Raw genomic sequence first — 13568 nt, 5'->3', positions numbered from 1 at the left:
ACTTGATATGTGAACAAAATGGGAATATCAATAAAGAGAGAAAACCTTAAAAGAAACCAAAAAGAAGTTCTGGACCTGAAAAGTATAATAACTAAAATGAAAAGTTCACTAGATTCAATGGCATATTTGAGCAGAAGAAAGAATTGACAGACTTGAAGACTGGACAATGGAAATTATCCAATTTTCAGGAGTCTGAGGAACAGAAAAGGAAACAATTAAGAAAAGCAAACAACTTAAGGGACCTGTGGGGCAAGTGAACCAACATACCCATCATAGGAGTTTCAGAAGAAGAGAGAAAGAAAGGGGCAATGAGAACAGTTGAAGAAATAATGGCTGAAAACTATCTGAATTTTATGAAAGACAGGAATAACCAAGAAACTCAACAAACTCCATGTAAGATGAACTCAAAAAGACATGCAATAAGACATATTATGTTAAAAAAAAAAACTTTCAAGAGAAAAAAACAAAGAGAAACTCTTGAAAGCAGTAAGATAGAAGTAAATTGTCACATATTAGTAGTCTGTAATAAAATTATCAGTAGATTTATCATCAGAAACTTTGGAGGACAGGAGACAGTAGGCTGTTATATTCAAAGTATTACAAGAAAGAAACTGTCAACCAAGAATCCTATATCCGGCAAAATTGTCCTTCAAATGTGAGGAGAAATTAAGACATTACCAAATAAACAAGAGCTGAGGAAGTTCATGATAACTAGGTCTGTCCTGCAAGAAATGCTCAAGAGAGTCCTGCAAGGTGAAATAGGACACTGAAAAGAAACTTAAAGTTGTATCTCTTACTGGTGTGGTTCAGTTGGTTGGCTGTCATTCTGCAAAGCAAAAGGCTGTTGGTTTGAATCCCAGTCAGGGCACGCGCCTGGGTTGCAGGTTTGGCCCCCAGTAGGGTTACGTACAAGAAGCAACTGATTGATGTTTCTCTCTCTCAAGGATGTTTCTCTCCCTCTCTTTCTCCCTCCCTTACCCTCTCTCTAAAAATAAATAAATAAATAAACTCTCTTTTTAAAAAGCTAATATTATAAAAATGTTTTTAACAGCACTTTTTCTTTCCTACATAATTTAAGAGACATAGTTTTAAAGAAAAAAAATTATTTGTGTAAAAGCTTGTATTACCTTAATTTTGGTTTGTAACTCCAAATCTTGTTTTCTCTACAATTTAAGGGACTAATGCATTTAAAAACATTATTAGTTTATGTTTTGGGGCACACAATGTATAAAGATGTAATTTTGTGGCATCAGCAACAAAAGGGGTTGGGACAGAGCTATAAAGAAGCAGAATTTTTGTATGTTATTGAAATTAGGTTGGTATACATTCAAATTAGAGTGTTATAACTTTAGGAGGTTAAATGTAATCACTATGGTAACCACAAAGAAAATAGCTACAGAATATACACAAAAAGAAATGAGAAGGGAATTTAAACATTTTACTATGAAAAATCAACTCAACACAAAAAAGATAGTTAATACAGGATATGAGGGACAAAATGTTCTAAGTCATACAGAAAACAAATATTACAATGGCAGGAGTAAGTTCCTTCTTGTCAGTAATTACTTTAAATCAGTTGCATTTCTATACAGAAACAATGCATAATCTGAAAACAATTTCAAAAACAATTCCATTTACGATAGCCAAAAAGAATAAAAAACTTTGAAATTAATCAAGGAGGTGAAATACTTGTACAATGGACACTATAAAACATTGCTGACAGAAATAAAAGAGGAATAAATAAATGAAAATACCTCCCAAGACTTAATACTGCTAAAGTGTCAATGTTACTCAAAGTGATCGACAGAATCAATGCAATCCCTATCAAAATCACAATAATTGTTTTTGCAGAAAGAGAAAAACCATCCTAAAATTCATGAGGAATCTCAAGGGACCAAATACCTAATGTAATCTCAAAAAAGGAAAATAAAACTGAAGAACTTATATACTTCCTGATTCAAAAATTTACTACAGAGCTATAGTAATCAAAACAGTGTGGTATTGGCATAAAGACAGACATATGCACCAATGGAATAGAGGGCACAGAAATAAACATTTGCATATATGGTCAAATGATTTTTGACAAGAGTGCTAAAATCTTTCAATGGTGAAAGGACAGTCTACTCAACAAACCATGCCAGGAAAACTGGATATCCACATGCAAAAAAATGAAGTTGGACCCTTTCCTAACACCGTATACAAAAAAAAAGAACTCAACATGGATCAAGGACCTAAATGCAAGACCTAAAACAATAAAATCTTAGGTAAAAATATAGAACAAAAGCTTCACAACATTGGATTTAGCATTGATTTCTTGGATATAACACCAATGGCACAGGTAACAAAAGAAAAAAATAGGCAAATTGGCCTTTATGGACAGTTTAAGATTTTACGCATCTAAAGATACCTTCAACAAAGAAAATATCTGCAAATGGCTTATGTGATAAAAGATTAATATACAGAATATATAGAGAACTCCTACAATTCAACAACATAAAACCTGAATCGAAAAATGGGCAAAAGACTTTAACAGGCATTACTTCAAAGAAGCTATAAGAATAATCAATAAGCATACAAAAAGATGCTCAACATCACTAATCATTACAGTAATCCAAACCAAAACTACAATGAGATACCATCTCACACCCATTAAGATGGCTAATATCAAAACAACAGAAAACAAGTGCTGGCAAGGATGTGGAGACATTAGAACACTTGTGCTCTGTTGGTGGGAATGTAAAATGGTATAGCCACTGTGGAAAACAGTATGGCAGTTCCTCTTCTGGGCATATATCTCCTCACCTCAAATTGAAAGCAGGGCCTCAAAGAGATATTTGTACATGCACATTCATAGTGGCATTATTCACAATAGCTAAAGTGTGAATGTAACCCAAGTGTCTATCAACAGAAGAATGGATAAGCACATACATATACATACAATGGAATATCATTCATCCTTAAAAAAAAAGAAATTCTACAATATGCTACAACATGGATGAACCTTAGATGAGGATGATTCATCTTATCGTGGATGAGGGCATTATGCTAAGTGAAAAAAAACAAATACGATATGATTCCAATTATATGAAGTACTTAGAGTAGTCAAAACCATAAAGAATATAGAATGGTGGCCACCAGGGGAAGGTGAGAATGGGGAGTTATTGTTTAACAGTAGAGTCTCAGTTTTACAAGATGAAAAGAACTACGATGATGGATGGTAGTGATGGTTGTACAACAATATGAATGTATGTAACACTGCTGAACTATACACTTAAAAATGGTTGAGATGGTAAATGGTGTGTTATATGTATTTTACCACCAAAATAACACAAAAACAAACAAACAAAAAACAGAATGAGGAAACAGGGGGAATAGATAATAGCATAAATATACAGCTATATTAATAGAAGTTGCCATACGTGGTAAGAGATTGCAACTAAAATTTATGATACATTATGGGGAAAAATAATTAAAATGTCAAATGATCATTAACAATTGAAATGATTTTATATGGATTGGTGATTAATAATAATAACCATAATGGCACTTGGACCTATTCATAGAGCATTTTTTTCTAAAGATCTCCATATGTTTCCTATACCTATTAACTTTTCTCACAAAGTTAAATGAGAAATTTTCCAGAGAATATTTGCATAAGGTAAGGAAAAGAAATATAGACTATAAAACTATAGAATGATCCCTTGTGTTAGGTATTACGCTAAATGTGCTGCCTCATTTTCTCCTCCCAGAGTGAAGGATTCAGACAGGTTAGGGAGGATTTTAAAGGTTGTTCATGAGAAATGCAATCTGAATCTAGTTAGGTTCACCAAAAATGAGTGTGCTGAACCAAAGAGACTCTTCATTAATCCAATATTCACCCATTATCAAAGAGGTTTGTAAGTGTAGCCCTGGTGAGTACTCTGTACAGTGAAACAAAAACGGTCTCAATATTTAGGTCAAGTTGTTAGTGCTAGACCAAAAGAAGAAGAGAAGAAAAATAGAGGGAAGCCTCTATTAAGAGCGAGAGGCAGAGCTTTGATCACTATGAAACAACTACCAATCATTCAGATGAACTAAAACAGTGTCGCCTAAGATATTATTCTCTTTAATACAAATATAAGTTCACAGATGGGTAGCTTTGTCTCAAGGAAATTAAACTTTCAGAGAATACGCATGCAGAATATATTTAAACTCAGTAGGATATCGTGCAGCCATTAATTAATATTATAATTTTGCTCCTGAACATATAGAGTCTATAACCCAATCAGAGATTTTTCCCTAAATCTTTAACCATTCTGAAGACTAAAAAAAGTAGCATTACAATATTATTACTAAACAAAATACTAAAAAATAATAGGACACAATGAAAGCTATTTTTCTCTGAGCACATATACAACTCCCATTGTTATTAAGAAAGCTTAGCACACATTCATTTGGAGAAAAAAGAGAAATACATTGTAATGCCTGAGAACTATTATAAGTGGTGCATTAGCTTCCTAAGACTAAATAAGAAAAGCAGAGGTTGTTAGATTTACAGTTTTCAAATATGTACATGCCCAATCAATTATTTATTTTGTGTTCATTTTAATTTTAACAATTACCCCACAGAAAAGGGTTGCATCACTGATGGATTAGATCATAACACTCTTTCAGAAAAGCAAAGATAAGTTTAGTAAGTTTAAATAATATGCTAAATAAAGGTTCCCTTTCTCAGCCAAGAAAACACGTGAGGTGAAGTTAAGTATGGGGAGTTCTGGAGTCAGTTTCATAATTACTTATGACACCACAAGTAGTTAAAGCAAAAACTCTTTACTAAAATGTTTTTCAAATTCACAATTATGTGGTTGGATACATATTCACTATTAGCTTTGGAGATCATAAAGTCTCAAAAGCAAATTTTTGTTTTGACACCTTGGTCTTCCTACAAAGAATGGGTATGGTAGTGGCAGGGGAGCAGCCCTTAAAGGTAGAAGAGGCCCTGGAAGTTCATTCAAGACTTTCATTTTAAGGTAGATATATAAACCAACCAACAATATTACTGAGGAATATTTGCCTAGTTGCAATAACGAATACATTTCTTTTACTGTGGTATGTATGTTGAAGAGGTTGGCATGATTTTTAGTTGTATATTACCAAAATGGGTTTACAACACTTTTTGTTTGCTTTAAAACTAATTAAAAAAAATTTTTTTAGCCCTGACCGGTGTGGCTCAGTTGGTTGGGTGTCATCCCACAAAGTGAAAAGTCACTGGTTTGATTCCCTGTCAGGGCACATGCTGGGGTTGTGGGTTTGGACCCTAGTCGGGGCGCATATGAAAGGAAATCAATTGATGTTTCTCTCCGTCTCTTACTCCCTCCCTTCCCCTCTCTCTAAAAATAGATAAATAAAATCTTTAAAAAAAAATTTTAAGTAAAACTTTTTCCCCCAATAGACAAAAGACTTGGGCCGTCTAATGGCTTCCTACCAGTTGATTTTTAAAACCTACAAACTGATTGGGTGACATTTAATCTCTGAGATTAAAATCACTTAGTGAATATTGTATTGTTCCACTGTTCTCACTGTCATTTTGGCATTTGGGGCCTCGCTCTGCTGCTTCTGCTGGCGCACTTACTGCTAATGAAACCTAGCCCAGGAGCAGCTGCCTGAATCTATGTCAAACTGCATCTGGCAGCCATCTATCTTCCAGCCATCTAAATTCACCTCTGAAATCATACAAAAGCAGCGCAGAGCGCCCTGCAGCCACACCAACACACCAGTCTTTGTTTCATCAAGACTCTAAAGCAATTTTAGACCTTTTTTTTTTTTTTAAATTTGCCACCTATCTTAGAGTGGCAGCTTTTGAAAGCAATGGGGGAAAGTTGTTTTTTTTAATCATGGGAATATCGAGTTTTAAAAATATCCTGTTAAAATTTGGTAGAGCGTCATTAGCACAGTTTTGGCTGAAGTAGTACATTTAAGGGCTTGCCAGTAGAGACACACTGGTGCCGACAGATCCCAGACAAGGAGGCGAGTCTGCTTAAAATTCTTGAGTTGTCACGGTTATTAAATATGCTGTGCCACAAAACCTTCCAGTACTCAAGGTTTTCTCCCTATCAGCCTTGCTAAATTATCAGAAATGCTGGCTTTAGCAGGAAAATTATTTACATGTGCATTCAAGAAACACTATTTTAAAGAACCATTATATGAGAAAGGTTTTTCTGAATGGCGGGGGTGGGGGGGGAGGGTGAATGGTGGGGTAGGTGAGTGAGGGGAGGGAGAGAAAGGGAGACGGAGCAGGTAAATGATATTTTTTTTTAAAAAAAGGTGAGCCCTTTTTCCAAAAATTATAATTAGTTGGATTACTGTAACAACCAACTCTTCTCCCGCTCTTCTGATGATAATGACTTTTATAAGGGGATTTTTTTTTCTCACTGTAATGACTAAGGCTTGACCCATTAAGAGAGGAGTATAACAAACATGTGTTAAAGAATCTACAAGTAGAGCCAAGCCATAGATGGTGCCTAAGCCAAACTTACTTTTTACGTCAGAAATAAGTGAAAAAATAGCTTTTTCTGGTCATTCATTAATTTTATTCAATTGATTTCATCAATTTCACTTTAGACAGTTTTAGCTGGATCCTATACTTTTTCTTTAATTGTGGAATTTATGTTTACTATTCCAACCTTTTTAAAAAAAAGATTTTTATTTATTTGTTTGTTTGTTTATTTATAGAGAGAGGGGAAGGGAAGGAGAGAGGGAGAGAAACATTGATGTGTGAGAGAGACATCAACTGGTTGCCTCTGGCACACCCCCAACTGGGGATCCGGCCTGTAACCCAGGAATGTTCCCTGACTGGGAATCAAACTGGAGACCCTTCAGTTCAGAGGTCAGCACTCAATTGCCTGAGCCACACCATTTCAACTTTTTTAGAGTATACAATTCAGTGGCATTAAGTACCTTTATATTGTTGTACAACCATCACCACTATCCATTTCCAGAACTTTTTCATCATCCCAAACAGAAACTCTACCCGTTAAACAATAACTCTCCATTCCTTCCTGCTTCCAGCCTCTGATAACATCTATTCTACATTCTGTGTTTCTGAATTTGACTTTTTAGGTGCCCTATATAGGTAGAGCCATACAATATTTGTCTTTTGTGTCTGTCTTACTTTATTTAGTATGTTTACCAGGTTCATCTATGTTGTAGCATGTATTAAAATTACATTTCTTTTTAAGAATGAGTAATATCCTATGTATGCACTACGTTTTCTTTATCCATTCATCTGTTGATGGACATTCAGTTGCTTCTGCATCTTAGCTACTGTGAATAATGCTGCCATGAACGTTGGCATACAAGTATCCATTTGAGTACCTGATTTCAATTATTTTGGGTATATACCTTGAAGTGGAATAGCCAGATCATATCTAGAACTTTTTGAGGAACTGAAGAGTAATCTTTTAAAATAAATCTTCTAAAGCTTGATTTTGTCCTTGTAATGAGCCACATATTAGTTTAATAACTAAAATTCTTCCTCTCTGATGTATGGAAGTCATCAGTTCCTTCCATGCTGCTAAATTCAGTGGTCAATTTCAGTCCTTATCTTACCTGACCTACAAAGTTGATCAGCTGATCCTCCTTCTTCCTCTAAGACACACTGTTCACTTTGCTTCCAGGATGCTACACTGTTTTCTTCTCCTCTCACTGGCCATACCTTCTCAGCCTTTCTCACTGGTTCCTTGCCCTCCCCCTGACCTCTAAAGGGTCACTGGGGCTCGGTCTTTGGACTTCTTCACTATTATGTACTTCTCCCTTGGAGAGCTCATCTATTTTCATGGCTTTAAATTAATATAAATGTTGACCACTTGCAATTTTATATGTCCAGTCTATATACCTCTCCTCTGAACTCCAGACTGGAACATCCAACTGCTATTCAACATCTCCACTGAGATGTCTCCAACTCAACATGTGCTTCTCAACTTCCCCCTGCAGTTTTTTTTTTTCCATCTCAGTTAATAACAACACCATTTGTTTGTTCAAGTCCTTGCTCCCAAGTCTTGGAATCATCATTGATTCCTCTTTTCTTCATACCCAGCATCCAATCTGGCAGCAAATCCTGTTGGCTCTGTCTTTAAAATCCAAATACAAATGATCACTTCTCATGACTCCACTGCTATCACTCCAATTCAGGTCACCATAACTTCTTGCCTAGAGTACTGAAATAGCTCCTGAAGTACGCTCCCTTGCTTTTGCCCCGTTCTTCTACTGTGTATTCTCAATACAGCATCCAGAGTAACCCTTTTGAAAATAAGTCCAGTCATGTCCCTCCTCCACTCAAAATCCTCTACTGCCTCCCCATTTCAGTCAAAACAGGACCCAAAGACTTTATAACACTCTAGACGGCTCTACAAGTTCTGGACTCCTGTTGTCTTTCTAACTTCATCACCAAACTACCCTTCCCCAAAACGGTCTTCACATCCTTGCTAGTCCTTGAATGCGCTAGACACCCTTCTATCTCAAAGCCTTTACCTTGGATATTCCTTCTGCCTAGAGCTCTCTTCTTCTATATACCTACATGGGTTTTCTCCTACTTCCTTCAAGACTTTATAAACAGAGTTTTGAAACCCTGTTTAAAATTGCAAATTACAACCCACTCACTCCTGCAGCCTTTTCCATATCCTCACCCCCTAAATACTGCTTTAAAATGTTTTCCATAGAACTTACCTCCTAATATTAATTGTATACTTTATGCATTAGGTTTGTTGTCTTCTGTGCTAAACTGTAAGTGCCATAAAAAGCAGGGAAATTTCTCCCTCTGATTTTGTTCACTGTCTTATTTTCAGCACTTAGAAGAATGCGTACAATAAAGTAGTTGCTCAATAGATAGTTTTTAAATGAATTAATCAGCAGAAAAATACCCTTCATTTTGGGATATATTGTCAGTTACGGGTGCCTAATGGGGTTACATTCAAATGTGTAGCATCTCCCTTATGGCAATTCACAAAACATTTTTAAAGCATCTTCTGTGAGTCGGGCCCTGTACTAGCCGCAGGTGAAATAGAGGTATCCCTTCCCTCAGGAGGTTCACAGTATAATGGAGTTCGAAGGAGTTCACAATTTTTTAAACTTTGCATTTTCAGACAACTGTATTTTTATATGCAGATGTCAAAAACAGTACTGAGTAATATCATGTACCATTTACTCAGTTTCCTCCAAGAATTACATTTTACAAAACTACTGTATAGCACAAGTTATTGACACTGATATAGTCAAGATACAGGACTTTTCGGTCACCACACAGATCCCTTGTGTTGCCTTTTTACAATCATATCCACTTCCTTCCCTGTCCCCTCCCCCTTCCTTAACCCCTAATCTCTTCTCAATTTCTATAATTTTGTCACTTCAAGAATGTTATATATTTGGAATCATATTGTTCGCAGCCTTTTGGGATTGGTTTTTTTTCACTCAGCATAATTCACCCAGGTTATGGCATGTACTACTTATTCAGTTCCTTTTTGTTGCTGACTAGTGCTGAATGTACCATAGTTAGTTTTACCATTCACTCATTGAAGGATCTAAGTTGTTTCCAGTTTGGGGCTATTATGAATAAAGATGCTATAAACATTTGTATATAGGTTTTTGTGCACCTTTATTCATAATAGCCCCAAACTGGAAACAACTCCAGTTTGGTTTTTTGTGTTTGTTTTTCTGGGATAAATGTTCACATTCACAATTGCTGGATTGTGTGGTGGTACCATGTTTAGTTTTTAAAGAATCTGCCAAGCTGTTTTGCAAAGTGTCTGCAACATTTTACATTCCTACCAGCAATGAATGTATCTGCGACCCAGTTTCTCAGCATCCTTGTCAGCATTTAGTGGCATCACCATTTTTTTATTTAGCCATTCTGAGAGGTATGGGTATATCTCATTGTGCCTTTAATTTGCATTTCCCTAATCTAATGACGTTGAGCAGCTTTTTGCCATATGTATATCTTCTTTGGTGAAATGTCTATTCATGTCTTTTGTCCATTTTTAATTGGATTTTTCATTGTTTAGTTGTTGAGAGTTTTTATATATTCTAGATCATCAATTTTCAACCTTTTCCATTTCATGTCACACATAAACTAATTACTAAAATTCTGCAGCATACCAGAAAATATATTTTTTGCTGATCTGACAAAAAAAATGGTATAATTTTGATTCAGTCACACCAAACAGCTATTGTTGTCATTTTAAAAAATTTGACGATAAAGGGTAAGAGGTCAGTACCCCTGGCTAAATAGTCAGATGTTGTATGTTTAAAAAATTTTTGCAGCACACTGGTTGAAAATTGCTGTTCTAGAATGTTAACCTTTTGTCAATGTATGGTTTGCAAATATCGTTGCCAGGTCTGTAGGTTGTCTTTTCATCTTTTCAACGTAATCTTTCAAAGAACAAATTTAACTTTGATGATCTGATTTGTCAGTTCTTCCTTTTATGGATCATGCTTTTCATGTGTAATACAATTTATTTTGTAATGGACCTGAGTCTTAAGTGAGTAAGAATTTGCCAGACTGAGAAATGGGAAAGAACATTCAAGGCTAATGAATCAGAATGGCAACACTAGCTATGACATCAGTTGGCTTAAAAACTTGAGAACTAGAGAATCCTTGTGGCAATCCTATCCTTACAATACTCCGGTACTCTTTACGGGATGGAGTGGATGGGGAGTAATTGCTCTGCGTTTACCATTTGAAATATTTAGGGATTGGCTAATACAGACACTTTTTAAAAAAACAAAGAAATTACTAAAGCCATCCACTCTGAGACAGTATGTAATGCTAGATACCAGAAATGGAACTCAGGAAGAGTTTTTCTATACAAATAATGTGGCGGTAACTATTTACAGGTCATATGTTGACATGACCATTTTTTAGGCTGTTCTACTGAAATGAATTTTCCAGATAATTGATAAAGCTTACCTCTTTCAGAGTGCCAAAATGTTTTCTCTTTTAACCATAAAGGAAGACTCTGGATTGTTGTTACTAAATCTAAGTATTTTACTATGTGGTAATGTTGTTAAATGAGCAATGCCTCGGAGCTATTAAAGTTCACAGGACTGGTTGCCCTTATATTAAACTCCTCTGAACCACCTGCTTAGTTTTTGCCTCGGCCTTCTATGTGTCCATATTTGTTACCGGACATTCTGCTCTCAATTTTTGCAGCTGTCAAGATGCCTGTTTCTCACTACACTTCCTCCTAATCTGCAGTGGTTTGGGAAGCCCTGTAACGAAGTCAACGAGAATTTGGTCTAAATTAAGAGTGTTAGACTCTAAAGGAGGACATGATTCTACTTACCTCTGAGTAAAATACATTAGTGAGTGGCCATGTGATAGTTGACTTTAATGCTGCCGAAAACTTCGGGAAGAGGTCTCTAGCTTTCCCCAAATATATATGCCTTCTTTCTTCAATAATAATTTTTAGTTGAGCCCATGAGTACCCAATCAAAAACTAAATTTCCTAGCTTCTTTTGTAGCTGAGTGTGGCCATGTGACTATGTTCTGGCAAATGGGCTATGAGCTGAAACGGAAGTTACAACTTCTGGGTTGTGCCCATCTACCCTGCGACCTCCCAACCCCCACTCTATTTCCCCTTTCCAATGGCTGCTTTAGTGGGTGTTGAGCCATCCTGGACAAAAGAAATGCTCCAGGGACAGTGGGGCAGAGACAGAAAGTGATATAATAACAGTTTTAGCATATTGTTCCCCAGTCTTCATCTATTACATCTTTAAGTATCACTAATATTTTCAAAAGATGCAACAATATTCTCTCTTTTTTTTAGGATTATCATTTTTAAATTGTTCTTTTTTGCTCTTTTCATTCTAAGAATGTAGTTTTATTTAGAGAATGATAGTTCATTGGTTAAATTTATGCTTAACCAGAGATGTTGCAGAGGCTACTACACTAATCAGCTATTCTAAACTTTTTTATGTTAAATATGAACATTTTCCTAAAACCACTCTTAACTCACATTGCATTCATCTTCCTCCTTAGAACTACACAGGCTTGTTTTAAGTCGTTTCAAAACCTGTAGTAAACTACAAAGTTTGTTAAGATTACAGATATTCTTGTTAATGCTCAAAATGGTGTGGCCAGAGAGAAAGCAAGTATTATTAAATATGAAAGCAATCCTTATCAACACAAAATGAACCTCCCCCCCCCGCCAAAAGTTAGTCCAATATATGGTCTCATTCTATAAAGATATATCACCTCCAAGTCACAGTGAAAGGAACTTGAATAATTTACCTTTTTCTTCCAACTATATGCCTTGGAGATGCCTCACTAAAAACTGGTATTGGACACAACAAAACAGCATTCGCATAACATAATGCTGTGGTGACAGTACTGAGACTGATTGTTACAAACTCTTTGAGTATTAAATGGTTATATCGTTATTATATAGAACATTGGCCCAATAACAAAATAAAGAACAGCAGCTGGAAATTTATCTCATTCAATGTTCAGAGATAAAATTAAATATTATTTCTGCAGATAAGCTCCTTTTTTATATTAAAATCAGATGGCAACTAAATTCAGATATTTCTCCAAACTACTCTATGAAGAGGATGCTGGAGGCCGTCACTATACATCCTAGGACAACATAAGGGCTCCTCCGGTCCCCAGTGCTGGCGCACTTCCAAAATATACCCAGCAATCTAGTTTTATTTCTGTCCAGGAGGCTGGGTGCCAAAGATCGAATATAAGCACAGGTACCTATAAGCAGCAAGATGATAGTCAATTGACTCTAAAAATTGAAAATGGCACACTTAGTGAGGCTGGCCTACAGTATTCTTAATTACAAATGAATTCTAAATTAAAATACGTATGTGTAGAACTTCCTGAGAGGAATGTGGTAGTAAGCAGCCTGTAACGTGGTCACATTTATTCCTGCCTCCTTGTATTCACGTCCTTGTGAAATTCCCTTCCCTTCAGCATAGGCTGACCTAGTGACTCACTTCTAACAAACAGATGCCGTGAACGTGGGATGTTGCTTTCAGAATTAGGTTTCAAAATGTCTGTGGCTTACATCATGCGCACACTCACTTGCTCGATGCTCTGATGGCAGTCAGATGCCATGTTGTGAGTTACTCTAGACACAGACCCATAAATCAAGAGATTCCTTCCAACAGCCTGCAAGGGACTGAGGCCTTCATGCCAATAACTTGTATGAAATTGAATGCTGTCCACAACTGTGTGAGTGAACTTAAGTGTAGAACCTCAGTCAAGCTTTCAGATAAGATGGCAGCCCTGCCTGGCACTGAGCCCCTAAGGCACAGTGGCTGCACCTGGATTCTTTACTCACAGGAATTGAGATGTGTTTGTTGTTTTGAGTTGTTCTGTTTCAGAGTAATTTGTTATGCAGTAATAAATAACTAATACAGATATTCCAAAATATACATATCAATGTAAGAGATCATGACTTCAAAAAGTCACCCATAAATTTCATTTCATCATTTTGCTGCTTTTATACATATTAGGAATTTGTAGGTAATATTTAAGTGAAAATAAAAGGAAGATATTATCCAGAATATTAAATAACTTTGTTTATAGC

At 35.9% G+C, this 13568-nt stretch overlaps 1 pseudogene; it reads right to left on the bottom strand.

Annotated features, from left to right (window-relative positions):
- Window positions 1-12566: 12566 nt before the first annotated feature.
- On the bottom strand, window positions 12567-13093 carry LOC129081370 (protein kish-A-like; annotated as a pseudogene).
- Window positions 13094-13568: the final 475 nt, after the last annotated feature.

The sequence above is a fragment of the Pteronotus mesoamericanus genome, unplaced genomic scaffold (genome assembly GCF_021234165.1).
Source record: "Pteronotus mesoamericanus isolate MK-2021 breed Mesoamerican mustached bat unplaced genomic scaffold, CSHL_Meso_final contig_98, whole genome shotgun sequence".
Lineage (NCBI taxonomy): Eukaryota > Metazoa > Chordata > Mammalia > Chiroptera > Mormoopidae > Pteronotus > Pteronotus mesoamericanus.
The sequence above is the reverse complement of the archived record's forward strand: the minus strand, read 5'-3'. Positions and strand labels throughout refer to the sequence as shown.